Here is a 16685-nt window from a genome sequence, read left to right on the forward strand (position 1 = left end):
TGACCTGCTGGGGGAAACTCCAGCAAGGGAGGCCTGGACAATAGGTTTCTTGTCTAGGGAGGTGCCAGAACCTCCCCAAACAGCCTGTAGTGTATTGGGGCAGGGTGGGCTGAATGGAAAGATGCTTTTCCAGACCATGCCTGGGGCTCACAAGGTGCTCCATGCATAGCCCGGTTCAAACCAGTTGCTGGGGCACCCCAGCCCGCTCTGGCGTGAAACTGGACAAAGGGAAAGGGGTGTAACCACCCCCTTCCCAGGTCCACCAATAGGAGGGACCTAGCAGGTAATCCAGTCACTAAAATCAGTATAAATATAGGAGCTGTCTCTACAGACTTTAGATTATCCTAGAATGAAACTCTGATACGAAACTCTTGGACCTTCGACGTTCTACACTGACTAAAAGACTGAAGACAACTCCCTTCTGGTCAAGGAGTGACCACCCTGTGCAAACAGGCACCACCAATAACTTGCCGGTTTGCTTTGTCGATGCTCCTGCCGGAATCCGAAGACTCTGCGAATTAGGAACTGGACTTCCAGACTTCTCTGAATCCGACCCACAGCAAAGCTGAGACCCGTGGCGGACACGAGACGTGGGACTGGACACCCCGGACTACCTGCATTTTGCTAACTGCTCCACTCCCGAGGTACCCTCACAGTTGTGCATTGGGGTATGAGAAGCTCCAAGCCCGAGCTCCATTTGCACCGAAGCTCAGCCCTCCACACTCCACGAGTGCTGCGTGGGGCCTGCTTCTGCATTTCAGCTCGATGCATCTTCCTGGTTGCTAGCTTGCTGGCTAGTTAGCCCTCTGAAGACTTCTTTTTGAATTTACATGACTGGCCTGGTTGCTCCAGGCTTGCTCCAGCTTCCATGCAAAGGAGAAGCTCCCAAGACCTTGCTAGTCTGACTCAAAGCCAATCTCCACTTCCTGCGTGGATTGTGTTTGCCATGGCTTGTTGGGTCCAATCGGATACCGACACCGCAGTCCACTAGATCCTTCGTGGGACAGCTTGAATCCAGCTCGTGGTTGTCGTCGATGCCTCCTGGTCCTCGTGGCTGCAGAGAAAAGCTTCACCTCTTCACCTGAAATCTCCTCTACATTGCCTGGTTCCTTCCTGGTTCCTTCCTGGTCACTGGCTAGTGACCCAGACTGTCCCCTCTGCTTTCAGGTTCTTCAGTTCCTCGATCCACCCAGACACTTTTCTTCTGGTCGCCTGCAGCATTTCGCAGATCTCCATAGAAAACATCGATGAATCCTGACACCAAAAGCCACCTACGCACCCGGCTTCCCTGGGTGAGGTAACTCTAGTACTCTGGTGCAACGGTGGGTATTGACTATCCAAGTGTCCTAGTCTAAAGTGGTTTTGTCGTAGTCCATCCGGAAGTGCCCTAAATCTATAACTTTATAACTTTTACGTTCCCATTAGAAGTCATTGGTAACTCGCGACTGTGTTTAGACACGGGACACGTCTCCTGTGGGTCTCCTACTTCCTAACCTTTGGTCGTTTAGTGTAGCGCCAGCGATTCCCTAGTCCTATTCACTCTTTCTGTAGTGGCTCTTATACCACTATTTAAGTATATGGTTTGTGAGGCCCCTAGGGCAAAACTGTATTTGTGCAACTTATCGTATGCGATTTAAGTAACTTGTGATGTACTTCGATCTGACCTCATAACGAGTTCAGAGGGGTTGTGTTAGAAATAAATACATATATATTTGATATATACCTTGTGTGGTGTCCTTTCATTTGGTATTCAAGGGATTATAATTGGTAAAACAAACCGCTTCACATGCTCTTTGGAGTTTAGCCTAATACTGCTGGTCCATGCTACCACTAGGATAGCTGGTCTATAAGGTTGACTTTACAACCACCATCAATAAGGGTCTTTTAGACTGGTTCAGAGCTGGCAGTGCACAAGGGTCAATGCTGTGCTGTGTGGGTGAAGAGCTGGCAGCTCTGCACTGAAACATCACAGCATTCATCCTTGTGCACCGTCAGCTCTGCACCCACCGAGCACCGCATTCATCCTTGTACACGGCAAGCTCTAGCACAGCATTCATCCTTGTGCACCGTCAGCTCTGCACCCACACAGCACAGCATTCATCCTTGTGCACCGTCAGCTCTGCACCCACACAGCACAGCATTCATCCTTGTGCACTGTCCGCTCTGCACCCACACAGCACAGCATTCAACCTTGTACACTGCAAGCTCTGCATGCACACAGCACAGCATTCAACCTTGTACCCTGCCAGTTCTGCACCCACACAGCACAGCATTCATCCTTGTACACTACCAGCTCTGTATGCACACAGCACAGCATTCAACCTTGTACACTGCAAGCTCTGGCACAGCATTCAGCCTCGTGCACTGCCAGCTCTGCACCCACAGCACAAAATTCATCCTTGTGCACTGCCAGCTCAGCACCCACACAGCACAGCATTCATCCTTGTGCACTGCCAGTTCTGCACCCACACAGCACAGCATTCAACCTTGTGCACTGTCAGCTCTGCACCCACACAGCACAGCATTCAACCGTGTGCACTGTCAGCTCTGCACCCACACAGCACAGCATTCATCCTTGTGCACTGCCAGCTCTGCACCCACAGCACAAAATTCATCCTTGTGCACTGCCAACTCTGCACCCACACAGCACTCATCCTTGTGCACTGCCAGGTCTGCACCCACACAGCACAGCATTCATCCTTGTGCACTGCCAGTTCTGCACCCAGACAGCACAGCATTCAACCTTGTGCACTGTCAGCTCTGCACCCACACAGCATAGCATTCAACCTTGTACACTGCCAGTTCTGCACTCACACAGCATTCAACCTTGTGCACTGTGAGCTCTGCACCCACACAGCACAGCATTTAACCTTGTACACTGCCAGTTCTGCACCCACACAGCACAGCATTCATCCTTGTACACTGCCAGCTCTGTATGCACACAGCACAGCATTCAACCTTGTACACTGCCAGTTCTGCACCCACACAGCACAGCATTCAACCTTGTGCACTGTCAGCTCTGCACCCACACAGCACAGCATTCATCCATGTACACTGCCAGCTCTGCACCCACACAGCACAGCATTCAACCTTGCACACTGCCAGCTCGACATGCACCCAGCACAGCATTCATCCTTGTACACTGCCAGCTCTGCACCCACACAGCACAGCATTCAACCTTGTGCACTGCCAGCTCTGCACCCACACAGCACAGCATTCAACCTTGTGCACTGTCAGCTCTGCACCCACACAGCACAGCATTCAACCTTGTGCACTGTCAGCTCTGCACCCACACAGCACAGCATTCAACCTTGTACACTGCCAGTTCTGCACCCACACAGCACAGCATTCAACCTTGTGCACTGTCAGCTCTGCACCCACACAGCACAGCATTCATCCTTGTACACCGCCAGCTCTGCACCCACACAGCACAGCATTCAACCTTGTACACTGCCAGCTCTGCATGCTCCCAGCACAGCATTCATCCTTGTACACTGCCAGCTCTGCACCCACACAGCAAAGCATTCAACCTTGTGCACTGCCAGCTCTGCACCCACACAGCACAGCATTCAACCTTGTGCACTGCCAGTTCCGCACCCACACAGCACAGCATTCATCCTTGTGCACTGCCAGCTCTGCACCCACACAGCACAGCATTCAACCTTGTACACTGCCAGTTCTGCACCCACACAGCACAGCATTCATCCTTGTACACTGCCAGCTCTGCACCCACACCGCACAGCATTCAACCTTGTGCACTGTCAGCTCTGCACCCACACAGCACAGCATTCAACCTTGTACACTGCCAGTTCTGTACCCACACAGCACAGCATTCATCCTTGTGCACTGCCAGCTCTACACCCACACAGCACAGCATTCAACCTTGTACACTGCCAGTTCTGCACCCACACAGCACAGCATCCAACCTTGTGCACTGTCAGCTCTGCACCCACACAGCACAGCATTCAACCTTGTGCACTGCCAGCTCTGCACCCACACAGCACAGCATTCAACCTTGTGCACTGCCAGTTCTGCACCCACACAGCACAGCATTCAACCTTGTACACTGCCAGTTCTGCACCCTTACAGCACAGCATTCAACCTTGTACACTTCCAGTTCTGCACCCACACAGCACAGCATTCAACCTTGTGCACTGTCAGCTCTGCACCCACACAGCATAGCATTCAACCTTGTACACTGCCAGTTCTGCACCCACACAGCACAGCATTCAACCTTGTACACTGCCAGTTCTGCACCCACACTGCACAGCATTCATCCTTGTGCACTGCCAGTTCTGCACCCACACAGCACAGCATTCAACCTTGTACACTGCAAGCTCTGGCACAGCATTCAGCCTCGTGCACTGCCAGCTCTGCACCCACAGCACAAAATTCATCCTTGTGCACTGCCAGCTCTGCACCCACACAGCACAGCATTCATCCTTGTACACTGCCAGCTCTGCACCCTCACAGCACAGCATTCAACCTTGTACACTGCCAGTTCTGCACCCACACAGCACAGCATTCAACCTTGTACACTGCCAGCTCTGCATCCACACTGCACAGCATTCATCCTTGTGCACTGCCAGCTCTGCACCCACACAGCACAGCATTCATCCTTGTACACTGCCAGCTCTGCACCCACACAGCACAGCATTCAACCTTGTACACTGCATGGTACACGGAAGGGATTTGTAGATGCTGTTTCTGTCCAGAGGGTGGAAGAGGCTTTGACCCATTTCGGAACCTGTTGTAATTTCTCTTGTGGGCCTAAAGCCATCCCCTTCTTTTGATTTGTTTGTGTCCATTAAAAATCCTTGCTTCCTAGTGATCACCCTTTGCCTCGTTGTCCCTCTTTTTTCCTTTCTGTTCCTCCCACGCAGCAGGAACTAAGTACTGTCTCATTCTGCTATGGTGTTTTGTGTATTTTTTTTCTTGGTTTTCCTGGTCTGTTACTGTTTGCCTGTTTTCAGCTTCAGAGGCATAGCTGCTTACATGTAAATATAGCATTCCTCCCACCTTCTCTTAATGCCGCAGTTGTTAGTGCTGCATCCCTCAGTACCTCCCGCTCCGTAGATTGTATTTGTTTGGCCTTTTTGCACTTTTCATGTCCACCGTCAGTTGGGCTTCTTTTTGGTAGGATATTAGTTTTGTTTTTGGATTTCTTCTAAAGGGGATTGGGCTTGTTGATGTCTAGTCTTCCAAATGTTAGTTTTTCTGTCATGGTTTCACTCTGCTGATCAGGAAGTTGCTTGGTCACACTCCAACACCTCCTCCTGCCGGGCTCTGGTGCACTTCGTGGTCTGTGGTTTAACAGCCCCAGTCGATTCGTCGGGTGTGGCTCTCTTTAAACAACCACAAGATAGAGCTACCCTGCAACTGTGCCTCTCCGTCGGTCTTAGGACTCATGCCTAATCAAGGTGCCTGTTTTCACTCAGCTGTCCGTGAGCCCCAGCTCGGCTCAACTCGCAGGAAAATAATTTACATGCATCCCCAGACACATGTAAATAAAAAATAGAAGTTTCTAATTTGCAGCTGCTGCCTTCAAACTCTGTCGCTGAGCTTGAGAAGGGCCCGCAGCTGGGTCATCACGCGTGGCTCTTTAATAAACCGCGAGAGAGTGACCGCAGCCGCCGCGCCTCCCCATCTGTCTGGACTCATGCCTAATGAAGACGCCAGAGAGTGACCGCAGCAGCCGCGCCTCCCCATCTCTCTGGACTCATGCCTAATGAAGATGCCAGAGAGGGACGGCAGCAGCCGCGCCTCCCCATCTGTCTCTGGACTCATGCCTAATGACGCCAGAGAGTGACCGCAGCCGCCGCGCCTCCCCATCTCTCTGGACTCATGCCTAATGAAGATGCCAGAGAGGGACGGCAGCAGCCGCGCCTCCCCATCTGTCTCTGGACTCATGCCTAATGACGCCAGAGAGGGACCGCAGCAGCCGCGCCTCCCCATCTGTCTCTGGACTCATGCCTAATGAAGACGCCAGAGAGTGACCGCAGCAGCCGCGCCTCCCCATCTCTCTGGACTCATGCCTAATGAAGACGCCAGAGAGGGACGGCAGCAGCCGCGCCTCCCCATCTGTCTCTGGACTCATGCCTAATGAAGACGCCAGAGAGTGACCGCAGCAGCTGCGCCTCCCCATCTCTCTGGACTCATGCCTAATGAAGACGCCAGAGAGTGACCGCAGCAGCCGCGCCTCCCCATCTGTCTCTGGACTCATGCCTAATGAAGACGCCAGAGAGGGACCGCAGCAGCCGCGCCTCGCCATCTGTCTCTGGACTCATGCCTAATGAAGACGCCAGAGAGTGACGGCAGCAGCGCGCCTCCCCATCTCTCTGGACTCATGCCTAATGAAGATGCCAGAGAGTGACCGCAGCAGCCGCGCCTCCCCATCTCTTTGGACTCATGCCTAATGAAGACGCCAGAGAGTGACCGCAGCAGCCGCGCCTCCCCATCTCTCTGGACTCATGCCTAATGAAGACGCCAGAGAGTGACGGCAGCAGCCGCGCCTCCCCCATCTGTCTCTGGTCTCATGCCTAATGAAGACGCCAGAGAGGGACCGCAGCAGCCGCGCCTCCCCATCTCTCTGGACTCATGCCTAATGAAGACGCCAGAGAGTGACGGCAGCAGCCGCGCCTCCCCATCTCTCTGGACTCATGCCTAATGAAGACGCCAGAGAGTGACGGCAGCAGCCGCGCCTCCCAATCTCTCTGGACTCATGCCTAATGAAGACGCCAGAGAGTGACGGCAGCAGCTGCTCCTCCCCATCTCTCTGGACTCATGCCTAATGAAGACGCCAGAGAGTGACCGCAGCAGCCGCGTCTCCCCATCTCTCTGGACTCATGCCTAATGAAGACGCCAGAGAGTGACCGCAGCTGCCGCGCCTTCCCATCTCTCTGGACTCATGCCTAATGAAGACGCCAGAGAGTGACCGCAGCAGCCGCGCCTCCCCATCTGTCTCTGGACTCATGCCTAATGAAGACGCCAGAGAGTGACCGCAGCAGCCGCGCCTCCCCATCTGTCTGGACTCATGCCTAATGAAGACGCCAGAGAGTGACGGCAGCAGCCGTGCCTCCCCATCTGTCTGGACTCATGCCTAATGAAGACGCCAGAGAGTGACGGCAGCAGCCGTGCCTCCCCATCTGTCTGGACTCATGCCTAATGAAGACGCCAGAGAGTGACCGCAGCCGCCGCGCCTCCCCATTTGTCTGGACTCATGCCTAATGAAGACGCCAGAGAGTGACCGCAGCAGCTGCGCCTCCCCATCTCTCTGGACTCATGCCTAATGAAGACGCCAGAGAGTGACCGCAGCCGCGCCTCCCCATCTGTCTGGACTCATGCCTAATGAAGACGCCAGAGAGTGACGGCAGCAGCCGCGTCTCCCCATCTCTCTGGACTCATGCCTAATGAAGACGCCAGAGAGTGATCGCAGCAGCCGCGCCTCCCCATCTCTTTGGACTCATGCCTAATGAAGACGTCAGAGAGTGACCTCAGCAGCCCCGCCTCCCCATCTCTCTGGACTCATGCCTAATAAAGACGCCAGAGAGTGACGGCAGCAGCCGCGCCTCCCCCATCTGTCTCTGGTCTCATGCCTAATGAAGACGCCAGAGAGGGACCGCAGCAGCCGCGCCTCCCCATCTCTCTGGACTCATGCCTAATGAAGACGCCAGAGAGTGACCGCAGCAGCCGCGCCTCCCCATCTCTCTGGACTCATGCCTAATGAAGACGCCAGAGAGTGACCGCAGCAGCCGCGCCTCCCCATCTCTCTGGACTCATGCCTAATGAAGACGCCAGAGAGGGACCGCAGCAGCCGCGCCTCCCCATCTCTCTGGACTCATGCCTAATGAAGATGCCAGAGAGGGACGGCAGCAGCCGCGCCTCCCCATCTCTCTGGACTCATGCCTAATGAAGACGCCAGAGAGGGACCGCAGCCGCCGCGCCTCCCCATCTCTCTGGACTCATGCCTAATGAAGACGCCAGAGAGTGACCGCAGCAGCCGCGCCTCCCCATCTCTCTGGACTCATGCCTAATGAAGACGCCAGAGAGTGACTGCAGCAGCCGCGCCTCCCCATCTGTCTTTGGACTCATGCCTAATGAAGACGCCAGAGAGTGACCGCAGCAGCAGCGCCTCCCCATCTCTCTGGACTCATGCCTAATGAAGACGCCAGAGAGTGACCGCAGCAGCCGCGCCTCCCCATCTGTCTCTGGACTCATGCCTAATGAAGACGCCAGAGAGTGACGGCACCGCCGTGCCTCCCCATCTGTCTTTGGACTCATGCCTAATGAAGACGCCAGAGAGTGACCGCAGCAGCCGCGCCTCCCCATCTCTCTGGACTCATGCCTAATGAAGACGCCAGAGAGTAACCGCAGCCACGCCTCCCCATCTGTCTGGACTCATGCCTAATGAAGACGCCAGAGAGTGACCGCAGCAGCCGCGCCTCCCCATCTCTCTGGACTCATGCCTAATGAAGACGCCAGAGAGGGACGGCAGCAGCTGCTCCTCCCCATCTCTCTGGACTCATGCCTAATGAAGACGCCAGAGAGTGACCGCAGCAGCCGCGTCTCCCCATCTCTCTGGACTCATGCCTAATGAAGACGCCAGAGAGTGACCGCAGCTGCCGCGCCTTCCCATCTCTCTGGACTCATGCCTAATGAAGACGCCAGAGAGTGACCGCAGCAGCCGCGCCTCCCCATCTGTCTCTGGACTCATGCCTAATGAAGACGCCAGAGAGTGACCGCAGCAGCCGCGCCTCCCCATCTGTCTGGACTCATGCCTAATGAAGACGCCAGAGAGTGACGGCAGCAGCCGTGCCTCCCCATCTGTCTGGACTCATGCCTAATGAAGATGCCAGAGAGTGACGGCAGCAGCCGCGCCTCCCCCATCTGTCTGGACTCATGCCTAATGAAGACGCCAGAGAGTGACGGCAGCAGCCGTGCCTCCCCATCTGTCTGGACTCATGCCTAATGAAGACGCCAGAGAGTGACCGCAGCAGCTGCGCCTCCCCATCTCTCTGGACTCATGCCTAATGAAGACGCCAGAGAGTGACCGCAGCAGCCGCGCCTTCCCATCTCTCTGGACTCATGCCTAATGAAGACGCCAGAGAGGGACCGCAGCAGCCGCGCCTCCCCATCTCTCTGGACTCATGCCTAATGAAGACGCGAGAGAGGGACCGCAGCAGCCGCGCCTCCCCATCTGTCTGGACTCATGCCTAATGAAGACGCCGGTTATCACTCCGCTGTCATTCAGCCCACAGCTCGGCCTGTGAATGTCCTGTCATTTAGTTAATTTCTGGTAACTGATGGTATCCAATTTACACACTCCTAGATGGCTGGCTGGTCACCACTGTTTACAGCTAACCAGTCACTGTTAACAGCTGATGCAATGTAGGTGGGAACTACGACCACATCCAATAAACAAACTTTTGTTCATTCATTTCAATAAAGATCCCCAAAATGGTAAACCTCTGTGCGAGACTCACATGCGGGCACAATTATGTCGTCTTAGCTTTCAACTTGGGCCATTTATTATAACACTGCACCAAATCTTGCCCCCCCCACACGTCTTGAAACCGATCACCCATTTTAATAAAACCTGCTTGCAAGCTTGTTCCTCGAAAGCTCCCCTTCCACCCCACGCTTTAAATATGATCAGTGCATTCATTCAGACCAGGCTGGTCTTTCCCTGACTACCCCATGATCAACCACAAATCTTAGATGGGAATTACAAGAAATACCATGTCCCCCTCACCACTGACCTTGAATGGACTGAACTCTCCCTTAACCCATCATTTCTAATCTTCTGTGCACAGCTCCATTTTCCAGTATTGCACAGCCAACAAGTCAAGTCCAAGAGCTCACACCAATGTCATGCAAGTACATCAGCCAGATAGTTTTTTTTACATTCATTTCTTTGTTTACAGAACATTCATTAGTAAAAAGGACTTGGGTACAAACAAAACTATATTTCAAGAAAGCAGGTCTGTCTGTTACACATGCGGTCTGGAAAAAAATCAAAGTGTACTCTTATCAGGGGTTTAATGTTTGCATATTGAGAAATACTCAAATCTGATCACAGCGATAACAGTTGGCTTGTATTGCTGAGCGTTTAGTTGTGATGTCAGGGAGCAGTTTGATTTCTTCAACCGAGAAACCCACCATTTTCACTTAGAAACAGTTTGCGCAGCAAAAGGTAGAAAACGCAAGAACATTAATCGAGAAGATGAACCTTCATATTACACATCAAACAGCTTACCCAAAAATAGGTCAACGTCACATCAAAGCAAAACAAGCATTTGCAATGCAATAGGTCTCACATTTGCAAGAGTTTGAGCTATTTACATTGTAACTAATAAAGCCTTTTATTTATGTGTTTTGAAAACCTGCATGCGGTGCATAAGCACACACTTTGTACTTATAGTCCTTGCTTACGAGAAGCAAGGCTGGCAGCAAGAGGTGCAGTTACTGCCAGCCTTGCTTCTCGTAAGCAACTGCCATAAGTACAGAGTGCGTGTTTACGCACCACATGCAGGATTTCAAAACACAAATAAAAGGCAGTGTCATTTACAATGCCAGTAGATCAAACTCTTGCAAATTTAAGACCTTTTGAATTGCATTGTTTAATAGCTTGTCAGCATCTACAGTGATCCAGCGCCCTTACCAAAATTTTGCATAAATGACTCTATTTACTACCACTAAACTTACCATATATAGTACTAGGCCCATATCAACAACAGAGCGACTGAATCATGAGGCAATTAGATCTATATATGTTGTTTTAAACTATCCACAATAAACAAGACCAGCTTGTCATTTAGTAAGTTTATTTAAACATATTTATGAAAACTTAGGTTTTGGAACTTTATTAAACAAGCATAAAAAATGTCATAAAGAAAAGTTTATTCAGCATTTATAAAGAGCTAAATTCAAGAAATATTATTCATTAGCAGAAATAAGTGAAAATAAGCATTTCCAAACCCTAACTATTTCCCTGTCTCTACCCTCATTGCCTGAAAATAAAGTTTTGTAAAAATCTCCTTTCCTTACGTGTGTTCGTCCATCAGCAGAACACGTCCCTCTGGAATCAAAAGCGTAGGACCAAAGTCTGTTCTTTGAGCTAATTCTTATACCCTAAAACTAAAGCTAAACTAACTATTTTCACATTCCAACAGCTGAATTCTGGCTCTCCATTGGCTGAACCACCTAATGCCACATTAAATTGTGACATCTCCTAGCTCATGTCCGGGCTTTTTCACTAACCCATTGTTAATGCACGGAGTCCTGGCGACACTTCCTTAGGCTGCTACATTTTGTAGCAAAGATGTTCATTTAATACAAAAATGTCACGGCTCTTCCTCCCAACCTTGAGCCTGTCCGTTCCGAACTTCCCGTGGCACAATAGCAAACCTCTCCACAGTCGCCTTTGGCAGTTCTTTGCAAACCTTTTCACAATAAAAGTTTATATGCTTCTCATCTTTTCAAAATAAGTTTTCTCTTGTGACTTTAGTTCAGCCGGTCCCTTTTTCAGAAAGCGTCAATTTTCTGCGCCACTTCTTCTTGCGTCACTTTTTAAATGCATTATTTTTTTGCGGCCAACTCCAAGCTTCATTTGGAAAACTATTATTTAATCAAACATAAAACATAAATTAAGGAATTGACATTTGTTCTGTTACCCACCCCCTTTGCTAAATGTTAACCCATTAATTATGTTACCTAGCAAAAGCACATTTAAGCAGCATATACATTTGTCACAGAAAAGGGAAAACAAAAGCACATTTACAAACACATGCTATTATTTTTGAGAGCAGCAGTTAGTGTATGACAAAGACAATAGACAATCATTATTGTATTTCTTTTGCATTTTGCACAAATAAGCATAATGTGAATCCCAAGTGTTCATGTTGCACAGTTTATTCTAGGTTGATTTAATAACATGCAGCAAACATATTAGTTTTATTAAACATTATGGAAGTCTGGCTTCACAAGCCTGAACAAAATATTGTTCATTAAACTGCTCCATCAACAGCATACACTGGCAACGCCAGAAAGTCAGCTAGCACTTTTAAAAAGGTGGCGCTATTGGCTTTGCCAATGTTTAAGTGTTATTTGTTTGAGCAGGCTGCATGCGCTCCTTATGGGCACGTTTTCGATAGTCGTGCTCGGTGTCGGCAGCCTTGCTCACTGCCTCCCCATGTGCCTGTCTGCAACCTGCCTGCCACAGGGGTGTCGGCCCAAAGCGCTCACCAAGGAGCCAGCTCGGACTTCGAGGCGCCTCTCACAGTTCTCTCGAAATGTCGGACTGGCGGAGCGTGCGCGCCAAGAAACAGGCTGCCCTTTAAAAATGATGGTAAATGGAGATTGGGCCCTTCAAGGCGGACGGGAGAGCTGTTCCTTTGGGTGGTTGTTTAGCTTAGTTTTAATTGTTCATGCGGACTTTCTTGTGTCCATCCCTTTGTTCTCTTCGCACTCGGTGCCTTTTCTGGCGCCTCCTTCATGTTTTGATCTCCTTCCTCGGGGCCCCGCATTGTTAGCCGGCCCGCCTGGGGATGAGGCTGGAAGGGGCCCCATTGTGCTGGGTTCAGCTGGGAAGGAAGGGCCTCAGTAAACAGCCGTCTAAAGGCTGTACCACAGGCTTCCCTGACCCGGGCCAGACTCTGAGAAGGGGGTGGGAGGGGTGCGGTCTAGGCCTCAGGGGGTGTGGCCTCAGTGCCAGCAAGCAGTGGGCGGGGCCTATGAATGGGCACATACTCTAAAAATCAATATCCTGCCCCCGTGCTATACCCAGGGTCACTGGCATTATTCGATTGTGTGGTCGCTGCCTTTTTGCGCATCCTTATAGATTTGTCTCATTTTCCACATAATCCATCATTTGCTGCATAATCTGCAGATTTAACAAAGTTTCTAACTCAAATAGTTCAAATGTTACTAAAACACAGCAACACTTGTTACTGCGCAGTGGAAGGCCATTTGCATAGGTTGTCTGGTCACCTTTTTAGTTGCTTACTGCTATATTTAAGTGTTACACTGGTGCTCATGAGGTGCAACCAACGCCCAGACAGTGTACAAATGACAAAATAATGAAGTAATACTGTCACAAAGTGCTGCATAATTTGCCATTTGTTGCCGCTTAATTTACTCAATGCTACTGCTTACTTTGGCCCTCCCCTGCTGCATAATCCCAGTGGCCCTGGCTATATCCTGCTTCTGTACCCCATGTGGTATGTGCAGAGATGTACCTATAGTAAGATTTACACATAGTAAGGATGTTCAGAAGGATTGATGGTAACAGGAGACCCTTCCACTGCTCCTTGTGAGACTGCAGTGCATGGAGGTGACCGGAGCTCCCAGCAACGAAGAGGGCAGTGCACAGCGGCTGGAGTTTGTATGCAGCCCTCACCCCAAACAGAAGCGTATCAGGGTAGATTGGTGGGCTCTGCTCAGGGACTGGACATCTGAGTCCCGAAGGCGCTACACCCCAAAATGCTAAAAAGAAAAGTGGTAAAGTGGTCGGCCAGTGCTTAATTTGAGGCAGTGGTTTCCGGTGCTCTGCACTGAATTGTCAACACCAGAACTTATGTCAGACTGCCACTGGGTGGCGCTGTTTGTCTAATTTAGAGATGAGCATACCAGCATTTGTTTGTTAATTCAATATAGATTAAAAACGACTAATAGCTGTCGCACACGCCCTTATTATACCTTTGTGTGTCTTCAACAGTCTGAATTGTCACACTAGTAGAAGTGCGATGTCAGTAGTTGTGTTTGTGCTGTCATCGGCGGTGCAGGCAGGGGCAATGTGTGGTGCAAGCTGCAGTGTCCTCCTGACGAGGGCCCAGGCACTTACTGGTTTACAAATTAAGCAATGGGCCTTGCACAGCCAGAGTACATCTTGTCCTCTGCTCGCAGCCAGGGGACATGGAACAGCTCCCTAGAAACCAAAGCATTTTGTGGAACTAACATCAGTCAGTGAAGTGCAGGAGTGACTGTCCCGGCTGCACTGGAAGAGCAAGGGTTAATCTGGACCCTCAGGTGAGGCCTTTCCCCTGAGGCTTGAGGTAACCAATGGCTGGGCGGCAGTATTGTATGGGGGATGATGTCATTCAACTCTGGTGTCATGTGGTCATGATGGAGCAGAGGCAGATAAATTGATGTTGTGTACCCCTTGTGAAGTCATACTCTTATAACCATAACCATTTTAATCTTGTGAAGCTTGAATAACTAACCACCAAAGTTACACTTAGACATAAAATTACATGTGGGTACGAACTGCTATTTGCGAAAATTAATTAGTTAATAATTGTGAACGAGTCATATTAATATAGAGCTAAAGTATGAAAACCGCATGTTTGTTTTGCTTTATAAGCGAGTCTTATCGTGGCAAAAAGAAAATAAGTACATTAGGTAAGTATATAAAGCTCCATGCCTGCTTCTGCTGGGTAACTTACTAATGGGTGAGTTTAGATTGGTGGGTGGTTAAAAGAAAAAACTGTATTTCTATATTTTAACACTCTGTGTTTGTTTTCGCACTAGTTCTCATTGAGGATTGTGTGGCCTAGCGGTAATAAATGGCTGCTGACTGAGAGTCTTTACGCCTGCGCAATAGTGAATGGCTAAGTCATCGGGGAGCCTGGTACGTCCAGCGGGTGATGTCACGGTCAGCTTGACCCAGGAGTGCAAGAGGATGCCAAGAGTTGTTTTGCATCTGGGAACGGAAAAGGGATGTAACGAATGAACTGAAGGACAAAGTGTAAAAAAGAAACGGAGATGACATACATGGGAACGGACAAAATGACTGCATATTTTGAAAAACTGGTTCTACCAAGGATGGATGAGGTCATCGTTGTCACCCCATTGATGGACCAATCAGAATAAGTTGTGGACCCTAACAGTTTAAACTTTAGTTATATAGCTAGAGAAAAAGGGTATAAAAGAGCTTGTTCCAAAAGGGTATAAAAGCTTGCTCCTGAATTTTACTTTGCACCACAACATGCTGTCGGTCTGAACTATTTTATGGTGCTAGAGACTTTGAAATATTGTTGGACTTTAACTTTGGAGCAATGGAGATGACTGAATGCAGATTTTATTTTGAAGCTTGAAGGAGAATAGAGGCAGTTTGAGACTCGTGCAACTGTTATTTCTTTATGGCAGAGTTAGGTCATATCATTTCCATTCCATTTCTTTTTAACATGTACTAAATAAATGGCTAAATTATTTCTTGTCTGAATAAACTAATTCCCTTTTCCTAAATGAATAGATCAAGCTGATTTTAAAATGTAAAACTTGAGTTGTGATTTTATTTAAATTAAATGTCATGACAGAATAAAGTTAACTTTTTATGTGGATTACTATGATTAAGCTGGTCTTAGTCTCCAACTAACTTCTACAAGATGATCTATTGACCAGATTTTGAAGTGCCTTGGTGTAGAGTTTTCCAGGTAATAGGTTAGCACATGTTTAAAAGAGTCTATAAAGGTATATAATGTATAAAGTATAAACCTAGGTACCCCGCTAACCAGCAGCTCCACTTCTTTGTCACTGATTCAGATGTAATGTGTATGTGTGAGTGACTCACGGTGCTATGGGCCCCACCGATGAGTGAATAGTGGTTATATCGGAGTTAGGTGAAATGAGTAGTAAAGTTTGTTAGAGAGCCGCGCTGGATCAATCTCGGGTACCAAGACGCTCCGGTTGGATGGCTAGGTGCTGCCCTTGGGCTCCTGACTACATAAGAGTAACGTGGTTGAGCAGCGCAGACTTACTCCAGTAGGAGGTACCCACCACACAAGGCAGTACTCACAGCTGGACCTGTGAAAACACAATAGGTATTTTATTTACAGGTAACAAAATAGGGAGGTTACATTTGGGACTCACAAAAACAGAAGTGTGGGGCAACTGTTGCCCGGCGACAGCATAATATGTCACTTTTATTCGGATGTCTGACATGGTTTCTCTGATTTTCGTTGGGTTAGGGAGCACTCCGTTTTCCTGTTTTTCCTCTGTTGTACACAATGGTGCTGCGGTTACTGGGTTTGTCAGTCCCTTGTGAATATAGCCTGTTTATGTTGGGTGGTTGGCCCAACTAACCGTGCACTGTTCACTCGGTGCTATGCACCTAAACTTATTTCATTTTTTCAACAAATAATAAACCTTATGTAGTCCCTCTTTTTTCTTTTTATTTACACCTTTTTATGTATCTTTGTCATGCGTATCAATAACCACATAATTTTTGTTTCTGCAGTTATTCACATTTCATATATTTTCAAAATGACAGTCAAAATAACATTAACATTGATATTCATGTAATAATTTACAGTGCCATTAGATGTACAATTTGTAAAAAAAGGCCCAATGCATTTCGGCACTACCAATGTGCCTTCATCAGGGGCGAACCTGTAAAAAATAAACAAAATAACCATGTAATTGCGATTGTTGGGTGCCCATGTATATGTTGAAGTGTGTACTATGATTATTCTCATACCTTGATGCGTTGTGCTCAATGCTCTAACCTGTATAAACAAAATGTGATATATATATTAAGCACTCCCTATCATACTTGTTGCCAACTATTGGTACCTACTATCAAAAAAACTCATCCAATAAGAATATAATCAATCGGCTTACTGCTGATATTGTGGCTTCAAACAAAACTCCCTAAGTGATAAACGAGAAACGTAGTGAATGTCCTGCTT

At 49.0% G+C, this 16685-nt stretch overlaps 1 long non-coding RNA gene across 1 annotated transcript in view; it reads left to right on the forward strand.

Moving 5' to 3' along the window:
* The window catches only part of LOC147666752 (uncharacterized), a 78558-nt gene extending 63211 nt beyond the window's left edge, over positions 1-15347 (forward strand). Inside the window, exon 3 of the long non-coding RNA XR_015304737.1 lies at positions 14527-15347. This is a non-coding gene — a long non-coding RNA (uncharacterized LOC147666752). The remainder of the gene's footprint in view (positions 1-14526) is intronic.
* Positions 15348-16685: the final 1338 nt, after the last annotated feature.

This window comes from Lissotriton vulgaris, unplaced genomic scaffold, assembly GCF_964263255.1.
Source record: "Lissotriton vulgaris unplaced genomic scaffold, aLisVul1.2 SCAFFOLD_831, whole genome shotgun sequence".
Lineage (NCBI taxonomy): Eukaryota > Metazoa > Chordata > Amphibia > Caudata > Salamandridae > Lissotriton > Lissotriton vulgaris.